The 23,973-nt window shown below is 43.0% G+C and overlaps 1 pseudogene; it reads right to left on the bottom strand.

The window, feature by feature from the left end:
- Positions 1 to 807: 807 nt before the first annotated feature.
- On the bottom strand, positions 808 to 23,530 carry LOC123143445 (uncharacterized; annotated as a pseudogene).
- Positions 23,531 to 23,973: the final 443 nt, after the last annotated feature.

Below are 23,973 nucleotides of genomic sequence, written 5' to 3'. Positions count from 1 at the left end.
GGCGTTGCCAGAAAGCTTGAAGATGAATTAGAAACGGTATCTACAAATAATCGCGTTAGCTACATGTCAGGCGACTGAGTTTTTTTATTTCTGGTCAGTCAAATTTGTGGCCGTTGATTTAAGGTGCTTTGTGAGACGAGGTCGACTGACACTGTTCCTTCGTCAGTCGATTTTTTTGCCTTCTCTGAGTGCACGATGCAGCTTGCATGTCTCCAGTTCATGGGTCTTGCACGCACATGCATATATGAAATGCATCCCAATGTTAGTGTGTATGCATGCTTTTGCTCCTTCTCTCTTCCTCCCCTGCTGTTCTTCTTCACCAAACCGAGCCCTGTTGTTGTTCTCTGTGTGTGTGCGTGTGTAATTCATAAAAATTATTGTTGTGTGATGATGATATTTGTTCAGTCCGAAGACATGCGTCGTTCTTGCTTATTTTGTTGATCAGTGAGAGTTTGTACCCACTAGCGATTACAAGTGTGATCAGATGATGTTAGCTCTGGAGAATGTTTAGAGAATCTAGTGCTACCATATTTTCATTCTATTTCATGTTGTGTTGAGTGCACTGCACTTTCAATCTACTAACCTGTCATGTCTCTTTAATCATGCAAACTTGCTATGCTTTGGTTGCAGCGTGTATCAAGTACCTGGAAATAATTTTAACTTTGCAAATAAAAAATCAGTAATACCATAACCTTGCAAATCCAAATTTAGCACCATCACAACCTTGCAAATCAATATTTAGTAGTAATGAACATTTTAGAAAAAACTGTGCATGGCTCCACTATGGAAGACAAACCAAAATGTACATCAAAGTTCTGTCATGTTATTTATCTTCAAGACCTCAACATGGGATATTGCCGCGGCTGCAAGGGGAAGGTACCCGGTAGTGCCTGAGGGCTAAGGCCACTTGACTCTACAAATCAAAATTCAGTACTAACATAAACTTGCAAATCAGAATCCAGTAATTAACCTTTTTGACAAATAATAAGTCTGCAACTCCGTGGCTCCATTGCAAAGTCAGTGTACATCAGGTTCCCGGATACAACAGCAGTCACCTACTTGTACGAATGAAAGAGCAACATTACAATGACTACCCTGATGACCCAAACAGAGCAAAACAGAATCCATGTTCATATCTAGCTTCACTATCTAATCCATGTAGAGGCCATTGTAATCAGGAGTGGTTCGTCGTTTTCGTGCAGTCGGCGAGCCACTGACAGCTCTCTTCCATGTAGCGGCCATTTGAAAGGGATATGTAGCACCATTGAATTGCTCACGAAATAGAAGTGGAGACATGTCCATCACCTAACTGCGAAGAATGATATAACGATCCGTAAACCATATCGCAGACAATTAATACCATGGCTGACTAAAATATCAACAAGCTTCAGTGAAAACCTTTGAATTAAAAGGAGCAAATACATTTTGCATAAGATAAGGGAACAAAGAAGAGATGATTTTAAGATCACAAAATTGTTATAACTCTGATAAGACACCATTTGAATAATATGGTGATGTGCCTACTTCTTGAAGAGAACATAAAAATTGTTTTGCTATCATTTGGTGGAACAAGCAAGCTGTACGATTTACACATACCAGACTTGAGAACAATATTTTCCTTTGTTCTTGATTATGCAAAAAAACTGAAAAGCCCTTTCATTCACGAGCAACTAAACTCACATCTCAATGAATTGCATGGACATGATAAGGTGTACCTGGCTCAGCCACATCTTTCTCCTCCATGAATGATTGCTAATTTAGTTTTGAGATGGGAAATTGCAGTTCTTGTAGCACTCCCAAACAGACTCCAACCTGCAAATCAAATAATACTTAGCAGTTAATATAACTAAACAGAAAAGACAAATAAAATGCAGTTGTGGGCAGTACAAAGACATACATATCTTTCATCGCTGATTGCTCTAACAAAGCAGTCAAAGCAGCCACCACAAATTTCTCAAGGTAGTAAGCACCGCCAACCTCAAGTTCATCAAGAGTTTGCACCATTTGTTTGCGGGAGCCATCCTTGAAGGAAATATGCCCTAGAGGCAATAATAAAGTTATTATTTATTTCCTTATATCATGATAAATGTTTATTATTCATGCTAGAATTGTATTAACCGGAAACATGATACATGTGTGAATACATAGACAAACAGAGTATCACTAGTATGCCTCTACTTGACTAGCTCGTTAATCAAAGATGGTTATGTTTCCTAGCCATAGACAAAGAGTTGTCATTTGATTAACGGGATCACATCATTAGGAGAATGATGTGATTGACTTGACCCATTCCGTTAGCTTAGCACTTGATCGTTTAGTATGTTGCTATTGCTTTCTTCATGACTTATACATGTTCCTACGACCATGAGATTATGCAACTCCCGTTTACCGGAGGAACACTTTGTGTGCTACCAAACGTCACAACGTAACTGGGTGATTATAAAGGTGCTCTACAGGTGTCTCCGAAGGTACTTGTTGGGTTGGCGTATTTCGAGATTAAGATTTGTCACTCCGATTGTCGGAGAGGTATCTTTGGGCCCACTCGGTAATGCACATCACTTAAGCCTTGCAAGCATTGAAACTAATGAGTTAGTTGCGGGATGATGTATTACGGAACGAGTAAAGAGACTTGCCGGTAACGAGATTGAACTAGGTATTGAGATACCGACGATCGAATCTCGGGCAAGTGACATACCGATGACAAAGGGAACAACGTATGTTGTTATGCGGTTTCACCGATAAAGATCTTCGTAGAATATGTGGGAGCCAATATGAGCATCCATGTTCCGCTATTGTTTATTGACCGGAGACGTGTCTCGGTCATGTCCACATAGTTCTCGAACCCGTAGGGTCCGCACGCTTAAAGTTCGATGACGGTTATATTATGAGTTTATGTGTTTTGATGTACCGAAGGTAGTTCGGATTCCCGGATGTGATCACTGACATGACGAGGAGTCTCGAAATGGTCGAGACATGAAGATATATATATTGGACGACTATATTCGGACACCGGAATGGTTCCGGGGGTTATCGGATATATACTAGAGTACCGGGGAGTTACCGGAACCCCCCAGAGGTTATTGGGCCTCATGGTCCCAAGTGGTGGAAGAGTAGAGGCGGCCAAGGGGCAGCCGCGCGCCCCTCCCCCCAAGTCCGAATTGGACAAGGAGGGGGGGGGCCCTTTCCTTTCCCCCTCTCTCTCCTTCCCTCTCCTCTCCTACTCCAACATGGAAGTGGGGAGTCCTACTCCCGGTGGGAGTAGGATTCCTCATGGGGCGCGGCAAGGGTGGCCGGCCCCTCCCCCTGCTCCACTCCTTTATATACGGGGAGGGAGGCACCCCTAGAAACACAACAATTGATCCCTTGGATCTCTTAGCCGTGTGCGGTGCCCCCTCCACCATAATCCACCTCGGTCATATCGTAGCGGTGCTTATGCGAAGCCCTGCGTCGGTAGAACATCATTATCGTCACCACGCCGTCGTGCTGACGGAACTCTCCCTCAAAGCTCGGCTGGATCGGAGTTTGAGGGACGTCATCGAGTTGAACGTGTGCTGAACTCGGAGGTGCCGTGTGTTCGGTACTTGATCGGTCGGATCGTGAAGACGTACGACTACATCAACCGCGTTGTGCTAATGCTTCCGCTTTCGGTCTACGAGGGTACGTGGACACACTCTCCCCTCTCGTTGCTATGCATCACCATGATCTTGCGTGTGCGTAGGAAAATTTTGAAATTACTACGTTCCACAACAGTGGCATTCGAGCCAGGTTTTATGCGTTGATGTTATATGCACGAGTAGAACACAAGTGAGTTGTGGGCGATGCAAGTCATACTGCTTACCAGCCTGTCATACTTTGGTTCGGCGGTATTGTTGGATGAAGCGGCCCGGACCGACATTACCCGTACGCTTACGCGAGACTGGTTCTACCGACGTGCTTTGCACACAGGTGGCTGACGGGTGTCAGTTTCTCCAACTTTAGTTGAACCGAGTGTGGCTACGCCCGGTCCTTGAGAAGGTTAAAACAACACTAACTTGACGAACTATCGTTGTGGTTTTGATGCGTAGGTAAGAACGGTTCTTGCTCAGCCCGTAGCAGCCACGTAAAACTTGCAACAACAAAGTAGAGGACGTCTAACTTGTTTTTGCAGGGCATGTTGTGATGTGATATGGTCAAGGCATGATGCTATATTTTATTGTATGAGATGATCATGTTTTGTAACCGAGTTATCGGCAACTGGCAGGAGCCATATGGTTGTCGCTTTATTGTATGCAATGCAATCGCCCTGTAATTGCTTTACTTTATCACTAAGCGGTAGCGATAGTCGTAGAAGCAATAGTTGGCGAGACGACAACGATGCTACGATGGAGATCGAGGTGTCGCGCCGGTGACGATGGTGATCATGATGGTGCTTCGGAGATGGAGATCACAAGCACAAGATGATGATGGCCATATCATATCACTTATATTGATTGCATGTGACGTTTATCTTTTATGCATCTTATCTTGCTTTGATTGACGGTAGCATTATAAGATGATCTCTCACTAAATTTCAAGATAAAAGTGTTCTCCTTGAGTATGCACCGTTGCCAAAGTTCGTCGTGCCCAGACACCACGTGATGATCGGGTGTGATAAGCTCTACGTCCATCTACAACGGGTGCAAGCCAGTTTTGCACACGCAGAATACTCAGGTTAAACTTGACGAGCCTAGCATATGCAGATATGGCCTCGGAACACTGAGACCGAAAGGTCGAGCGTGAATCATATAGTAGATATGATCAACATAGTGATGTTCACCATTGAAAACTACTCCATTTCACGTGATGATCGGTTATGGTTTAGTTGATTTGGATCACGTAATCACTTAGATGATTAGAGGGATGTCTATCTAAGTGGGAGTTCTTAAGTAATATGATTAATTGAACTTAACTTTATCATGAACTTAGTACCTGATAGTATTTTGCATGTCTATGTTTGTTGTAGATAGATGCCTCGTGCTGTTGTTCCATTGAATTTTTAATGCGTTCCTTGAGAAAGCAAAGTTGAAAGATGATGGCAGCAATTACACGGACAGGGTCCGTAACTTGAGGATTATCCTCATTGCTGCACAAAAGAATTACGTCCTGGAAGCACCGCTAGGTGCCAAACCTGCTGCAGGAGCAACACCAGATGTTATGAACGTTTGGCAGAGCAAAGCTGATGACTACTCGATAGTTCAGGGTGCCATGCTTTACGGCTTAGAACCGGGACTTCAACGACGTTTTGAACGTCATGGAGCATATGAGATGTTCCAGGAAATATTTCAAGCAAATGCCCGGATTGAGAGATATGAAGTCTCCAATAAGTTCTACAGCTGCAAGATGGAGGAGAATAGTTCTATCAGTGAGCATATACTCAGAATGTCTGGGTATAACAATCACTTGATTCAACTGGGAGTTAAACTTCCGGATGATAGCGTCATGGACAGAATTCTTCAATCACTGCCACCAAGCTACAAGAGCTTCGTGATGAACTATAACATGCAAGGGATGGATAAGACGATTCCCGAGCTCTTCGCAATGCTAAAGGCTGCGGAGGTAGAAATCAAGAAAGAGCATCAAGTGTTGATGGTCAATAAGACCACCAGTTTCAAGAAAAAGGGCAAAGGGAAGAAGAAGGGGAACTTCAAGAAGAATAGCAAACAAGTTGCTGCTCAGGAGAAGAAACCCAAGTCTGGACCTAAGCCTGAGACTGTGTGCTTCTACTGCAAGCAGACTGGTCACTGGAAGCGGAACTGCCCCAAGTATTTGGCGGATAAGAAAGATGGCAAGGTGAACAAAGGTATATGTGATATACATGTTATTGATGTGTACCTTACCAGAGCTCGCAGTAGCACCTGGGTATTTGATACTGGTTCTGTTGCTAATATTTGCAACTCGAAACAGGGACTACGGATTAAGCGAACACTGGCTAAGGACGAGGTGACGATGCGCGTAGGAAATGGTTCCAAAGTCGATGTGATCGCCGTCGGCACGCTACCTCTACATCTACCTTCGGGATTAGTATTAGACCTAAATAATTGTTATTTGGTACCAGCGTTGAGCATGAACATTATATCTGGATCTTGTTTGATGCGAGACGGTTATTCATTTAAATCAGAGAATAATTGTTGTTCTATTTATATGAGTAATATCTTTTATGGTCATGCACCCTTGAAGAGTGGTCTATTTTTGATGAATCTCGATAATAGTGATACACATATTCATAATGTTGAAGCCAAAAGATGTAGAGTTGATAATGATAGTGCAACTTATTTGTGGCACCGCCGTTTGGGTCATATTGGTGTAAAGCGCATGAAGAAACTCCATACTGATGGACTTTTGGAATCACTTGATTATGAATCACTTGGTACTTGCGAACCATGCCTCATGGGCAAGATGACTAAAACGCCATTCTCCGGAACTATGGAGCGAGCAACTGATTTATTGGAGATCATACATACTGATGTATGTGGTCCAATGAATGTTGAGGCTTGCGGTGGGTATTGTTATTTTCTCACCTTCACAGATGATTTAAGCAGATATGGGTATATCTAGTTAATGAAACATAAGTCTGAAACATTTGAAAAGTTCATAGAATTTCAGAGTGAAGTTGAAAATCATCGTAACAAGAAAATAAAGTTTCTACGGTCTGATCGTGGAGGAGAATATTTGAGTTACGAGTCTGGTCTACATTTGAAACAATGCGGAATAGTTTCGCAACTCACGCCACCCGGAACACCACAGCGTAATGGTGTGTCCGAACGTCGTAATCGTACTTTACTAGATATGGTGCGATCTATGATGTCTCTTACTGATTTACCGCTATCATTTTGGGGTTATGCTTTAGAGACGGCCGCATTCACGTTAAATAGGGCACCATCAAAATCCGTTGAGACAACGCCTTATGAACTGTGGTTTGGCAAGAAACCAAAGTTGTCGTTTCTTAAAGTTTGCGGCTGCGATGCTTATGTGAAAAAGCTTCAACCTGGTAAGCTTGAACCCAAGTCAGAGAAATGTGTCTTCATATGATACCCAAAGGAAACTGTTGGGTACACCTTCTATCACAGATCCGAAGGCAAGACATTCGTTGCCAAGAATGGATCCTTTCTGGAGAAGGAGTTTCTCTCGAAAGAAGTGAGTGGGAGGAAAATAGAACTTGATGAGGTAATTGTACTTGCTCCCTTATTGGAAAGTAGTTCATCATAGAAACCGGTTCCTCTGATGTCTATACCAATTAATGAGGAAGTTAATGATGATGATCATGAAACTTCAGATCAAGTTGTTACTGAACCTCGTAGGTCAACCAGAGTAAGATCCGCACCAGAGTGGTATGGTAATCCTGTTCTAGAGGTTATGTTACTGGACCATGACGAACCTACGAACTATGAAGAAGCGATGGTGAGCCCAGATTCCGAAAAATGGCTTGAGGCCATGAAATTTGAGAACAAAGTGTGGACTTTGGTTGACTTGCCCGATGATCGGCAGGCCATCGAGAATAAATGGATCTTCAAGAAGAAGACTGACGCTGACGGTAATGTTACTGCCTATAAAGCTCGACTTGTTGCAAAAGGTTTTCGACAGGTTCAAGGGGTTGACTACGATGAGACTTTCTCACCCGTAGCGATGCCTAAGTCTATCTGAATCATGTTAGCAATTGCCGCATTTTATGATTATGAAATTTGGCAAATGGATGTCAAAACTGCATTCCTGAACGGATTTCTGGATGAAGAGTTGTATATGATGCAACCGGAAGGTTTTGTCGATCCAAAGGGAGCTAACAAAGTGTGCAAACTCCAGCGATCCATTTATGGACTGGTGCAAGCCTCTCGGAATTGGAATAAACATTTTGATAGTGTGATCAAAGTATATGGTTTTATACAGACTTTTGGAGAAGCCTGTATTTACAAGAAAGTGAGTGGGAGCTCTGTAGCATTTCTGATATTATATGTGGATGACATATTATTGATCGGAAATGATATATAATTTCTGGATAGCATAAAGGGATATTTGAATAAGAGTTTTCCAATGAAGGACCTCGGTGAAGCTGCTTATATATTGGGCATCAAGATCTATAGAGATAGATCAAGAAGCTTAATAGGACTTTCACAAAGCACATACCTTGACAAAGTTTTGAAGAAGTTCAAAATGGATCAAGCAAAGAAAGGGTTCTCGCCTATGTTACAAGGTGTGAAGTTGAGTAAGACTCAATGCCCGACCACTGCAGAAGATAGAGAGAAAATGAAAGATGTTCCCTATGCTTCAGCCATAGGCTCTATCATGTATGCAATGCTGTGTACCAGACCTGATGTGTGCCTTGCTATTAGTTTAGCAGGGAGGTACCAAAGTAATCCAGGAGTGGATCACTGGACAGCGGTCAAGAACATCCTGAAATACTTGAGAAGGACTAAGGATATGTTTCTCGTTTATGGAGGTGACAAAGAGCTTGTCGTAAATGGTTACGTCGATGCAAGCTTTGACACTGATCCGGACGATTCTAAATCGCAAACCAGATACGTGTTTATATTAAACGGTGGAGCTGTCAGTTGGTGCAGTTCTAAACAAAGCGTTGTAGCGGGATCTACATGTGAAGCGGAGTACATAGCTGCTTCGGAAGCAGCAAATGAAGGAGTCTGGATGAAGGAGTTCATATCCGATCTAGGTGTCATACCTAGTGCATCGGGTCCAATGAAAATCTTTTGTGACAATACTGGTGCAATTGCTTTGGCAAAGGAATCCAGATTTCACAAGAGAACCAATCACATCAAGAGACGCTTCAACTCCATCCGGGATCAAGTCCAGGTGGGAGACATAGAGATTTGCAAGATACATACGAATCTGAATGTTGCAGACCCGTTGACTAAGCCTCTTCCACGAGCAAAACATGATCAGCACCAAGACTCCATGGGTGTTAGAATCATTACTATTTAATCTAGATTATTGACTCTAGTGCAAGTGGGAGACTGAAGGAAATATGCCCTAGAGGCAATAATAAACGATCATGCTATAACTGTATTAACCGGAAACATGATACATGTGTGAATACATAGACAAACAGAGTATCACTAGTATGCCTCTACTTGACTAGCTCGTTAATCAAAGATGGTTATGTTTCCTAGCCATAGACAAAGAGTTGTCATTTGATTAATGGGATCACATCATTAGGAGAATGATGTGATTGACTTGACCCATTCCGTTAGCTTAGCACTTGATCGTTTAGTATGTTGCTATTGCTTTCTTCATGACTTATACATGTTCCTATGACTATGAGATTATGCAACTCCCGTTTACCGGAGGAACACTTTGTGTGCTACCAAACGTCACAACGTAACTGGGTGATTATAAAGGTGCTCTACAGGTGTCTCCGAAGGTACTTGTTGGGTTGGCGTATTTTGAGATTAGGATTTGTCTCTCCGATTGTCGGAGAGGTATCTTTGGGCCCACTCGGTAATGCACATCACTTAAGCCTTGCAAGCATTGAAACTAATGAGTTAGTTGCGGGATGATGTATTACAGAACGAGTAAAGAGACTTGCCGGTAACGAGATTGAACTAGGTATTGAGATACCGACGATCGAATCTCGGGGAAGTAACATACCGATGACAAAGGGAACAACGTATGTTGTTATGCGGTCAGACCGCATAACAACATATGTTGTTCCCTTTGTCATCGTTATGTTACTTGCCCGAGATTCGATCGTCGTTATCTCAATACCTAGTTCAATCTCGTTACCGGCAAGTCTCTTTACTCGTTCCGTAATACATCATCCCGCAACTAACTCATTAGTTTCAATGCTTGCAAGGCTTATAGTGATGTGCATTACCGAGAGGGCCCAGAGATACCTCTCCGACAATCGGAGTGACAAATCCTAATCTCAAAATACGCCAACCCAACAAATACCTTCGGAGACACCTGTAGAGCACCTTTATAATCACCCAGTTACGTTGTGATGTTTGGTAGCACACAAAGTGTTCCTCCGGTAAACGGGAGTTGCATAATCTCATAGTCATAGGAACATGTATAAGTCATGAAGAAAGCAGTAGCAACATACTAAATGATCGAGTGCTAAGCTAACGGAATGGGTCAAGTCTATCACATCATTCTCCTAATGATGTGATCCCGTTAGTCAAATGACAACTCATGTCTACGGCTAGGAAACATAACCATCTTTGATCAACGAGCTAGTCAAGTAGAGGCATACTAGTGACACTCTGTTTGTCTATGTATTCACGCAAGTATTATGTTTCCGGTTAATACAATTATAGCATGAATAATAAACATTTATCATGATATAAGGAAATAAATAATAACTTTATTATTGCCTCTAGGGCATATTTCCTTCAGTCTCCCACTTGCACTAGAGTCAATAATCTAGATCACATCGCCATGTGATTTAACATCAATAGTTCACATCACCATGTGACTAACACCCATAGTTCACATCGTCATGTGACCAACACCCAAAGGGTTTACTAGAGTCAATAATCTAGTTCACATCGCTATGTGATTAACACCCAAAGAGTACTAAGGTGTGATCATGTTTTGCTTGTGAGATAATTTTAGTCAACGGGTCTGTCACATTCAGATCCGTAAGTATTTTGCAAATTTCTATGTCTACAATGCTCTGCACGGAGCTACTCTAGCTAATTGCTCCCACTTTCAATATGTATCCAGATTGAGACTTAGAGTCATCTGGATCAGTGTCAAAATTTGCATCGACGTAACCCTTTACGACGAACTCTTTTTGTCACCTCCATAATCGAGAAACATATCCTTATTCCACTAAGGATAATTTGCACCGATGTCCAGTGATCTACTCCTAGATCACTATTGTACTCTCTTGCCAAAATCAGTGTAGGGTATACAATAGATCTGGTACACAGCATGGCATACTTTATAGAACCTATGGCCAAGGCATAGGGAATGACTTTCATTCTCTTTCTATCTTCTGCCGTGGTCGGGCTTTGAGTCTTATTCAATTTCACACCTTGTAACACAGGCAAGAACTCTTTCTTTGACTGTTTCATTTTGAACTACTTCAAAATCTTGTCAAGGTATGTACTCATTGAAAAACTTATCAAGCGTCTTGATCTGTCTCTATAGATCTTGATGCTCAATATGTAAGCAGCTTCACCGAGGTCTTTCTTTAAAAAACTCCTTTCAAACACTCCTTTATGCTTTGCAGAATAATGCTACATTATTTTCGATCAACAATATGTCATTCACATATACTTATCAGAAATGCTGTAGTGCTCCCACTCACTTTCTTGTAAATACAGGCTTCACCGCAAGTCTGTATAAAACTATATCCTTTGATCAACTTATCAAAGCGTATATTCCAACTCCGAGATGCTTGCACCAGTCCATAGATGGATCGCTGGAGCTTGCATATTTTGTTAGCACCTTTAGGATTGACAAAAACCTTCTGGTTGCATCATATACAACTATTCTTTAATAAATCCATTAAGGAATGCAGTTTTGTTTATCCATTTGCCAGATGTCATAAAATGCGGAAATTGCTAACATGATTCGGACAGATTTAAGCATCGCTGCGAGTGAGAAAATCTCATCGTAGTCAACACCTTGAACTTTGTCAAAAACCTTTTTTCGACAAGTCTAGCTTTGTAGATAGTAACACTACTATCAGCGTCCGTCTTCCTCTTAAAGATCCATTTATTTTCTATGGCTTGCCGATCATCGGGCAAGTCAACCAAAGTCCACACTTTGTTCTCATACATGGATCCCATCTCAGATTTCATGGCCTCAAGCCATTTTGCGGAATCTGGGCTCACCATCGCTTCCTCATAGTTCATAGGTTCGTCATGGTCAAGTAACATGACCTCCAGAACAGGATTACCATACCACTCTGGTGCGGATCTCACTCTGGTTGACCTACGAGGTTCGGTAGTAACTTGATCTGAAGCTTCATGATCATCATCATTAACTTCCTCACTAATTGGTGTAAGCATCACTGGAACTGATTTCAGTGATGAAATACTTTCCAATTCGGGAGAAGGTACAGTTACCTCATCAGGTTCTACTTTCCTCCCACTCACTTCTTTTGAGAGAAACTCCTTCTCTAGAAAGGATCCATTCTTAGCAACGAATATCTTGCCTTCGGATCTGTGATAGAAGGTGTACCCAACAGTAACTTTTGGGTATCCTATGAAGACGCACTTTTCCGATTTGGGTTTGAGCTTATCAGGATGAAACTTTTCACATAAGCATCGCAACCCCAAACTTTAAGAAACGACAACTTTGGTTTCTTGCCAAACCACAGTTCATACGGTGTCGTCTCAAACGGATTTAGATGGTGCCCCCTTTTTTTACGTGAATGCAGCTGTCTCTAATGCATAACCCCAAAACTGTAGTGGTAAATCGGTAAGAAACATCATATATTGCACTATATCCAATAAAGTACGGTTATGACGTTCGGACACACCATTAAGCTGTGGTGTTCCAGGTGGCACGAATTTGTGAAACTATTCCACATTGTTTTAATTGAAGACCAAACTCGTAACTCAAATATTTGTCTCCGCGATCAGATCGTAGAAACCTTATTTTCTTGTCACGATGATTTTCCACTTCACTCTGAAATTCTTTGAACTTTTCAAATGTTTCAGACTTATGTTTCATCAAGTAGATATACCCATATCTGCTCAAATCATCTGTGAAGGTCAGAAAATAACGATACCCGCCGCGAGCCTCAACACTCATCGGATCGCATACATCAGTATGTATTATTTCCGAATAAGTCAGTTGCTCGCTCCATTGTTCCGGAGAACGGAGTCTTAGTCATCTTGCCCATAAGGCATGGTTCGCAAGCATCAAGTGATTCCAAAAGCCCAACAGCATGGAGTTTCTTCATGCGCTTTACACCAATATGACCTAAACGGCAGTGCCACAAATAAGTTGCACTATCATTATTAACTTTGCATCTTTTGGCTTCAATATTATGAATATGTGTATCACTATGATCGAGATCCAACGAACCATTTTCATTGGGTGTGTAACCATATAAGGTTTTATTCATGTAAACAGAACAACAATTATTCTCTAACTTAAATGAATAACTGTATTGCAATAAACATGATCAAATCATATTCATGCTCAATGCAAACACAAAATAACACTTATTTAGGTTCAACACTAATCCCGAAAGTATAGGGAGTGTGTGGTGATGATCATATCAATATTGGAACCACTTCCAATACACATCGTCACTTCATCCTTAACTAGTTTCTGTTCATTATAAAACTCCCGTTTCGAGTTACTATTCTTTAGCAACTGAACCAGTATCAAATACCGAGGGGTTGCTACGAACAGTAGTAAAATACACATCAATAATCTGTATATCAAATATACCTTTGTTCACTTTTGCCATCCTTCTTATCCACCAAATATTTGGGGCAGTTCCGCTTCCAGTGACCAGTCTCTTTGCAGTAGAAGCACTTAGTCTCAGGCTTAGGTCCAGACTTGGGCTTCTTCACTTGAGCAGCAACTTGCTTGCCGTTCTTCTTGAAGTTCCCCTTCTATCCCTTTGCCCTTTTCTTGAAACTAGTGGTCTTGTTAACCATCAACACATGATGCTCTTTCTTGATTTCTACCTTCGTCGATTTCAGCATCGCGAAGAGCTTGGGAATTACTTTCGTCATCCCTTGCATACTATAGTTCATCACGAAGTTCTACTAACTTGGTGATGGTGACTAGAGAATTCTGTCAATCACTATTTTATCTGGAAGATTAACTCCCACTTGATTCAAGCGATTGTAGTACCCAGACAATCTGAGCACATGCTCACTGCTTGAGCTATTCTCCTCCATCTTTTAGCTATAGAACTTGTTGGAGACTTCATATCTCTCAACTCGGGTATTTGCTTGAAATATTAACTTCAACTCCTGGAACATCTCATATGGTCCATGACGTTCAAAACGTCTTTGAAGTCCCGATTCTAAGCCGTTAAGCATGGTGCACTAAACTATCAAGTAGTCATCATATTGAGCTAGCCAAACGTTCATAACGTCTGCATCTGCTCCTGCAATAGGTCTGTCACCTAGCGGTGCATCAAGGACATAATTCTTCTCTGCAGCAATGAGGATAATCCTCAGATCACGGATCCAATCCGCATCTTTGCTACTAACATCTTTCAACATAATTTTTCTCTAGGAACATATCAAAAATAAACACAGGGAAGCAACAACGTGAGCTATTGATCTACAACATAATTTGCAAAATACTATCAGGACTAAGTTCATGATAAATTTAAGTTCAATTAATCATATTATTTAAGAACTCCCACTTAGATAGACATCCCTCTAATCCTCTAAGTGATCACGTGATCCATATCAACTAAACCATGTCCGATCATCACGTGAGATGGAGTAGTTTCAACGGTGAACATCACTATGTTGATCATATCCACTATATGATTCACGCTCGACCTTTCGGTCTCTGTGTTCCGAGGGCATATCTATTATATGCTAGGCTCGTCAAGCTTAACCTGAGTATTCCGCGTGTGCAACTGTTTTGCACCCGTTGTATTTGAACATAGAGCCTATCACACCCGATCATCACGTGGTGTCTCAGCACGAAGAACTTTCGCAACGGTGCATACTCAGGGAGAACACTTACACTTTGATAATTTAGTGAGGGATCATCTTATAATGCTACCGTCAATCAAAGCAAGATAAGATGCATAAAAGATAAACATCACATGCAATCAATATAAGTGATATGATATGGCCATCATCATCTTGTGCTTGTGATCTCCATCTCCGAAGCACCGTCATGATCACCATCGTCACCTGCGCGACACCTTGATCTCCATCGTAGCATCGTTGTCGTCTCGCCAATCTTATGCTTCTACGACTATCGCTACCGCTTAGTGATAAAGTAAAGCATTACAGGGCAATTGCATTGCATACAATAAAGCGACAACCATATGGCTCCTGCCAGTTGCCGATAACTCGGTTACAAAACATGATCATCTCATACAATAAAATTGAGCATCATGTCTTGACCATATCACATCACAACATGCCCTGCAAAAACAAGTTAGACGTCCTCTACTTTGTTGTTGCAAGTTTTACGTAGCTGCTACGGGCTTAGCAAGAACCGTTCTCACCTACGCATCAAAACCACAACGATAGTTTGTCAAGTTGGTGCTGTTTTAACCTTCGCAAGGACCGGGCGTAGCCACACTCGGTTCAACTAAAGTTGGAGAAACTGACACACCGCCAGCCACCTTTGTGCATAGCACGTCGGAAGAACCAGTCTCGCGTAAGCGTACGCGTAATGTCGGTCCGGGCCGCTTCATCCAACAATACCGCCGAACCAAAGTATGACATGCTGGTAAGCAGTATGACTTATATCGCCCCAACTCACTTGTGTTCTACTCGTGCATATAACATCAACGCATAAAACCAGGCTCGGATGCCACTGTTGGGGAACGTAGTAATTTCAAAAAATTTCCTACGTACACGCAAGATCATGGTGATGCATAGCAACGAGAGGGGAGAGTGTTGTCCAGGTACCCTCGTAGACCGAAAGCGGAAGCATTAGCACAACGCGGTTGATGTAGTCGTACGTCTTCACGATCCGACCGATCAAGTACCGAACGCACAACACCTCCGAGTTCAGCACACGTTCAGCCCGATGACGTCCCTCGAACTCCGATCCAGCCGAGTGTTGAGGGAGAGTTTCGTCAGCACGACGGCGTGGTGACGATGATGATGTTCTACCGATGCAGGGCTGCGCCTAAGCACCGCTACAGTATTATCGAGGTGGACTATGGTGAAGGGGGGCACCGCACACGGCTAAAAGATCAAACGATCAGTTGTTGTCTCTCTGGGGTGCCCCCTGCCCTCGTATATAAAGGAGCAAGGGGGAGGCGGCCGGCCAAGGAGGACGGCGCGCCAAGGGGGGAGTCCTACTCCCACCGGGAGTAGGACTCCTCCTTTCCTTGTTGGAGTAGGAGAGAAGGAAAGAGGGGGAGAGGGAGAAGGAAAAGGGGGCTGCACCCCTTGTCCAATTCGGACCAGAGGGGGGGGGGGGTGCGCGCCTCCTTCCTTTTGGCCTCTCTCCTCTATTCCCGTATGGCCCAATAAGGCCCAAGACTTCTCCCGGCGAATTCCCGTAACTCTCCGGTACTCCGATAAATACCCGAATCACTCGGAACCTTTCCGAAGTCCGAATATAGTCGTCCAATATATCGATCTTTACGTCTCGGCCATTTCGAGACTCCTCGTCATGTCCCCGATCTCATCCGGGACTCCGAACTACCTTCGGTACATCAAAACACATAAACTAATAATATAACCGTCATCGAACTTTAAGCGTGCGGACCCTACGGGTTCGAGAACTATGTAGACATGACCGAGACACGTGTCCGGTCAATAACCAATAGCGGAACCTGGATGCTCATATTGGCTCCCACATATTCTACAAAGATCTTTATCGGTCAGACCGCATAACAACATATGTTGTTCCCTTTGTCATCGGTATGTTACTTGCCCGAGATTCGATCCTCGGTATCTCAATACCTAGTTCAATCTCGTTACCGGCAAGTCCCTTTACTCGTTCCGTAATACATCATCCCGCAACTAACTCATTAGTTACAATGCTTGCAAGGCTTATAGTGATGTGCATTACCGAGAGGGCCCAGAGATACCTCTCCGACAATCGGAGTGACAAATCCTAATCTCGAAATACGCCAACCCAACAAGTACCTTCGGAGACACCTGTAGAGCACCTTTATAATCACCCAGTTACGTTGTGACGTTTGGTAGCACACAAAGTGTTCCTCCGGTAAACGGGAGTTGCATAATCTCATAGTCATAGGAACATGTATAAGTCATGAAGAAAGCAGTAGCAACATACTAAACGATCGAGTGCTAAGCTAACGGAATGGGTCAAGTCAATCACATCATTCTCCTAATGATGTGATCCCGTTAATCAAATGAAACTCATGTCTATGGCTAGGAAACATAACCATCTTTGATCAACGAGCTAGTCAAGTAGAGGCATACTAGTGACACTCTGTTTGTCTATGTATTCACGCAAGTATTATGTTTCCGGTTAATACAATTCTAGCATGAATAATAAACATTTATCATGATATAAGGAAATAAATAATAACTTTATTATTGCCTCTAGGGCATATTTCCTTCAGTCTCCCACTTGCACTAGAGTCAATAATCTAGATCACATCGCCATGTGATTTAACATCAATAGTTCACATCACCATGTGATTAACACCCATAGTTCACATCGTCATGTGACCAACACCCAAAGGGTTTACTAGAGTCAATAATCTAGTTCACATCGCTATGTGATTAACACCCAAAGAGTACTAAGGTGTGATCATGTTTTGCTTGTGAGATAATTTTAGTCAACGGGTCTGTCACATTCAGATCCGTAAGTATTTTGCAAATTTCTATGTCTACAATGCTCTGCACGGAGCTACTCTAGCTAATTGCTCCCACTTTCAATATGTATCCAGATTGAGACTTAGAGTCATCTGGATCAGTGTCAAAATTTGCATCGACGTAACCCTTTACGACGAACTCTTTTTGTCACCTCCATAATCGAGAAACATATCCTTATTCCACTAAGGATAATTTTGACCGATGTCCAGTGATCTACTCCTAGATCACTATTGTACTCCCTTGCCAAAATCAGTGTAGGGTATACAATAGATCTGGTACACAGATGGCATACTTTATAGAACCTATGGCCAAGGCATAGGGAATGACTTTCATTCTCTTTCTATCTTCTGCCGTGGTCGGGCTTTGAGTCTTACTCAATTTCACACCTTGTAACACAGGCAAGAACTCTTTCTTTGACCGTTCTATTTTGAACTACTTCAAAATCTTGTCAAGGTATGTACTCATTGAAAAACTTATCAAGCGTCTTGATCTGTCTCTATAGATCTTGATGCTCAATATGTAAGCAGCTTCACCGAGGTCTTTCTTTGAAAAAACTCCTTTCAAACACTCCTTTATGCTTTGCAGAATAATGCTACATTATTTCCGATCAACAATATGTCATTCACATATACTTATCAGAAATGATGTAGTGCTCCCACTCACTTTCTTGTAAATACAGGCTTCACCGCAAGTCTGTATAAAACTATATCCTTTGATCAACTTATCAAAGCGTATATTCCAACTCTGAGATGCTTGCACCAGTCCATAGATGGATGCGCGCCCCTCCCCCCCAAGTCCGAATTGGACAAGGAGGGGGGGGGGGCGGCGTCCCCCCTTTCCTTTCCCCCTCTCTCTCCTTCCCTTTCCTCTCCTACTCCAACATGGAAGGGGGGAGTCCTACTCCCGGTGGGAGTAGGATTCCTCATGGGGCGCGCCAAGGGTGGCCGAACCCCTCCCCCTCCTCCACTCCTTTATATACGGGGAGGGAGGCACCCCCTAGAGACACAAGAATTGATCCCTTGGATCTCATAGCCGTGTGCGGTGGCCCCCTCCATCATAATCCACCTCGGTCATATCGTAGCGGTGCTTAGGCGAAGCCCTGCGTCGGTAGAACATCATCATCGTCACCACGCCGTCGTGCTGACAGAACTCTCCCTCAAAGCTCGGCTGGATCGGAGTTCGAGGGACGTCATCGAGTTGAACGTGTGCTGAACTCGGAGGTACCGTGCGTTCGGTACTTGATCGGTCGGATCGTGAAGACGTACGACTACATCAACCGCGTTGTGCTAACGCTTCCGCTTTCGGTCTACGAGGGTACGTGGACACACTCTCCCCTCTCGTTGCTATGCATCACCTTGATCTTGCGTGTGCGTAGGAAATTTTTGAAATTACTACGTTCCCCAACAATCCTCACACTGATAATCGAAGGACTTCGTAGTACCATCTACTGCAAGATGCCTTAACAACTCAATCAAGAAATGCAATTCTGCTTCATAATAGTTAGCATCCTTGTCTCTGTAACGAAAGACATCAAGGATGATCTGATTAAGAACCAACTCCATGTCCTCTAACCATGCCAATCCATGTGTCTTCTTCAAGATTTTCTTAAATAAGGGACTCATATCTTTTTCATCGAACGATCTCCATGCATCAAAGATGCCTACCAGCAAGTTCAACCTAGCCCTTGAAGGCTTGAAAAAAGGATAGTGCAGTATTAGTTCCCGCAGATCCTTCGTCATGACTGGGTCTGACCACCATTTAGCATATTGTCCCATTCCACTCAAGAATATATGAAAAGGTGTTAGGTAAGGCACGTAAATTTGACGATAGATGAATTTCTTCAGCACTTTTGTTGCAATGCTATCAAAATCTTTCTCCATTGCCGTGTCCATCTCAGGCGATATTCGAGGTAGTATCTCAAATAATTTGGGACTCTTTGTGATGACTACCTTGCCGTCATAGACATCCATATCTTCTATGCCAAAATCACCTTCCCATGAGTACCCAGCTATGTGCTTGCTAATCACATATTCAGTAAGTCCCTGGATCAAGGCGCATTTATCACGCAAAGGTATCATAATTTGCTCCCCAACATGACCATAGACATCCATATTTCTAAGCAAATCAGCGCCAAGAGACTCCTTCAACTCTTCATACCTGAAAACATATATACAATGGTATCTAATTAAACACTAGGATAAAAAAACTGATTTGTATACAACAACAACAACAACAACAAAGCCTTTAGACCCTGCAAAAAAACAACAAAGCCTTTAGTCTCAAAAAAGTTGGTGTAGGCTAGAGGCGAAACCCATAATATTTCGTGACCAACTCATGATTTAGGCACATGGATAACAAGCTTCCATGCACCCCTTGAATAAATAGTAAAACAAAAGAGAAGGGGTTGAGGCCATTACTTGTTGGGCATTTCAAGAAATCTTAGGTCAAGTTGCTGCATTAAATTCCTTGTGGATTCTGTCACCACCATGTTCAAACTCGTTACAAGTTTCAGCATATAATTCCTGGCAATTTCTGTTAACTTCACCCTCGGCCTGTTTTACAATGTTCAGTACAACGGTATTAAAATCTTGCACACAACTATTGCTTTACTTAATTGCATACAAGATAATTTTGTCAAAATTATACCTTTCATCACCATTGCAGACTCCCATTGCAAGGTCCTTTGATTGACTCAAGAGATGCGAGTAGAGGATGTACATCTCCCTTGATCCACAACCTCTCACAAGCATGCCCCACAATTGAAAACGGTAATATGGCGCCTTTTCTCCAGATAGTGTGAACCTATCAAAATAATATTATCTCGATTAGAACCCGTTGAGTAACATGAGGGAAAAAACATAGAAAGGCGAGATAAACATACTGATCAAGAAACTCCCAAAACATAGGTAGTAGCGTGGCATTTTTCTTGTCCGCTTGCTGCTCTCTCCTTTTATCCCCGTTGTGGTTCCTCTGCTCATCCCATTGGACCAATTCATCTATGGGTGGAGGAATCAAATCCCCGACAAGATTGGGCATCATTGGCAGAAGGTTCATACCGCCAAGTCTAGGTTCCTCACTCGTGACATTGGCAGAAGAAGATTGGGCTTCATGAGTTGAACACTGCAAACAGAACATTGATGTTTATTGAAACAAAACAAACATGGCAACAAGCACAGAATAACTAATAAAGTCTTAGTCTCCCACCCTCTCATATAAAAGAATGTAGGCCTCGCAACCAAGAACTTCCTGCAAACTTGCTTCTCTGATTATCTTATCGCTTGCATAAAACCAAGACTTGTCATTGCTTAGATGTTCCTGACCATTCATCTTGCTAGCCCTTACATACACAATATAATGACCTCCTTTCCGATCTCCAATGTGTTGAGCAACACCAACTAGACGGTAGGTGTTATTGTCATTCTCGTCAAATCTGAAAATTACAGGAAATAGTGATGACCAAAGCAGTCGTAGAGCTGTACAGAACTATCGCCCGCTCATACATCACAAATACTGGGATGCCAAATTCGAAAATATCCACACCCAGTTCAGCCTAAATAATTGTCTGGAACTACATAAGGATGATTAGTAGCTAGGTAGTGGTTGAAGATCTTCTTTGGTTAGGGAGGGAGCTGGGAACGTATAGAGTTAGTTAATTAATGGTTCATTTTCAAAACTAGGAAGAGAAAGTATGCATGCCTTTGTTTGTCGCCGACGAGGGACAAAAGAATACTAAGTCAAAAATTATAGTTCATTTTCATGTCATGGATCCTAGCTAATCTATCTGCTCCCGCTTTTTCATGCGTATGGACCTAATTAAACTAAGCTAACTTCAATTATACCAGTTTCTATTTTTTAATTTGGACAAACGATTGGTTTTTATTGATTATAGTTTTAACTTTGAGTTATATTTATTAATTAGTTAATGATTCATGCTTGCAAATAGCTGGAGTAGTTCCTAACACTGCGCTATGACTGTGGTTGATGCATGGATCTATATTCAGTCAGTCAAGGAATGTTTTTTTCCTACAATAGTCGGTCAAACAATTTTTCAGATTCAGGTAAAATGATTTCTTATCCATCCGAACAAGACTATTAAAAATGGGTAGTGCCTTAATTACTGATGCAATCACATGCATGTGTTAATCTTGCATCTGAAAGGGGATCAAAACTGAAGGGGTTGATGGATGAATGAGTGGGCGCGGCAAATCAATGGGAGACCAAACCACTTCTATAACATAGAATTCAAAAGGCATTAGAAAACAATACCTTTTGTCCATGTATGGCTGCATATCAAGAATCTCCTTGAAGCGCACATGTCCTTCCAATTTAACATACCCAACAATATTAGGAGCACTTTGTTGCCTCATCAAACTAACCACCATTACATCTGGAGCTCTGGTTATAAGCAGTCTTTTCCTTGCAGCTCTGGAAACTTTTGTTGTTTCCTGTTTCTGGTTATTTTGGTTATCGTCACCACCTGACTCCACGACAGGTTTTGTTTCAGATGTGTTTGTATTAGCTGTATCAGTGCAAGACCGACAGAACCAATCAGGTATCAACTCTTTCTCAGTGTACAAAGAGAAGCAATGCTCAATTGATACAGGATCATCACCACCATGCACCTCAGCATCAGCTTTATTGCTGCTTCTGGAAGCTACAGCATGGTGCTTCCTATGTGGAATTGGCAGTCGGAATAGAAGGGTCCTTTCACGTTTATCGGAACCGTGTACATATTCTGTGCTGCATATAGCACTAGACTCCTCGCCTGCAAAGATAGAATTAACAATTGTGACCTTCTTTGAAGCATCCATTGAAGGTTGACGTGCTTCATCTTCGTGCTTCATCTTCCTCTTCATCTAAACCATGAAGAAAATGTTGGATGAGTTCTTCGGCATCCTCCATTCTGCCGGTATTGAATTGGGGCCACCTTGAGCAGACATATGTAAACAATTTTCTTTGGTCAAGGAAGTCTTTTGCATTGCTTGAAGCACTTGTGTCGACAAAGAGCTCCGTGAAAAGTGCAGCAATTGGCCCTGTGCAAACGTTTCTTCCCATCATTATGCTGCGCAGTGGGTCAAGGGCCAATAAGCACTGCAGCATGGCATTGAAAAAACAGGTGTTGCCGGCATTCGGCAGCCCCCTGATGACATTACATTTGGCGACGTCCTCCTTGGCTATCTCCTCGGACTGGCATATGGAAACAGGCTCCTTGGTTATGTCCTCCGAGTGAGGAGATGATGGACTGCTGGATCCCTTGTCCTCCGCCTCCACCAGTTTCATCTGCGGTGTCACCACTTCCTTCTTGTCCAAACCATCATCATCCTCCGAGTGAGGAGATGACGAACTGCTGGATCCCTTGCCCTCCACCTCCACCGGTTCTATCTGCTGCGGTGTCACACCTCCTTCTTGTCCAAACCATCATCATCCTTCGGATCAAGTGTGTTGGTGTTTGGCCCTAACTCAGTTGAAGCTTCTGCTGATTTCGCTGGGCCTTTGTTTTGTGATGGACGATACTTAAAAACCTTGAGAGGAACCTCCTGGTTACACTCACAACAGTAGAGTACATCCGTATTATCGGAGTTGGCAAACCACCGATGCTCAGGTTTCTCCTTGTGATGTGCTCTAACATGGCCCTCTGGCTCGAATCCCGCACCACCAGAAAAAAAGCTACCGCACTCCAAGCAAACCCAGGAAGCGCTGCTGTTTGGTTTTGCAGGCTCCTTGGCAGCAGCGCGTCTTACTGACATGTTCTTCTTCCTCTCCGTCTTCTCCTGACCACCATAGCGGGCAGACACACCCCTGACCGCATCCATAAGCACACACGTCAAACAAAGATCACAATATTTGGTCCGCAGCCGGTTTTGATTCAACTCAAACATATGCTCACGATCGTAGTGCTGAGTGCACTTAAGCTCCTGCATTGGGTCACTAGGAAGGAACATAGAGGATACACGGTGAGCTTGACCTGGATCGATCGGTCACTAATGGCGCCGCATTGCATCCAGGTTAATTAGGGGGAAAAGCTACCTCGGTCTGGCCAGCGATTTCTGCCGAGACGACCGGGCCTTGGACTTGGACTTGGGCCCCATGGCGCCGCCGAAGCCGGACGAGTGGGTTCGGCGACGCCGGAGGGGCAGGGCGGGTACGGCGGCACGCGGATGCAGCTTCCTGTGAACGCGAAACGAAGGGGAGGGAGGGCTTATCAGGGGCAGCGGCAAATCAGGGGCACAGGGGTCGTGCAATAGAGCTACGCTACGCCCGGTCCATGCGTCGGTGCGCAGCGGAGCGCTCGATGCAATGGCACGTTTCGCGCCGGCGCGCAGTGGGCCGGGTGCATACGTTCAACAGGGTGCATCGCGCATAGGGGTAGAAGCGTACTTGTCATTTGGACTCGTCAAGCCGCCAATGCCCATGGCCTTGTAGTACTCCTTTAATTACTACTAGGAGTCTATTTTTTTTTCTTTTCTTGAATGTAATGTAATGTGCTACCTCCGTACTGGTTTATTGGTTGTCTTTATAATTTGTGTCAAAG

The sequence above is a fragment of the Triticum aestivum genome, chromosome 6D, assembly GCF_018294505.1.
Source record: "Triticum aestivum cultivar Chinese Spring chromosome 6D, IWGSC CS RefSeq v2.1, whole genome shotgun sequence".
NCBI classification, from domain to species: domain Eukaryota; kingdom Viridiplantae; phylum Streptophyta; class Magnoliopsida; order Poales; family Poaceae; genus Triticum; species Triticum aestivum.
This window is presented reverse-complemented; position numbering and strand designations above follow the sequence as displayed.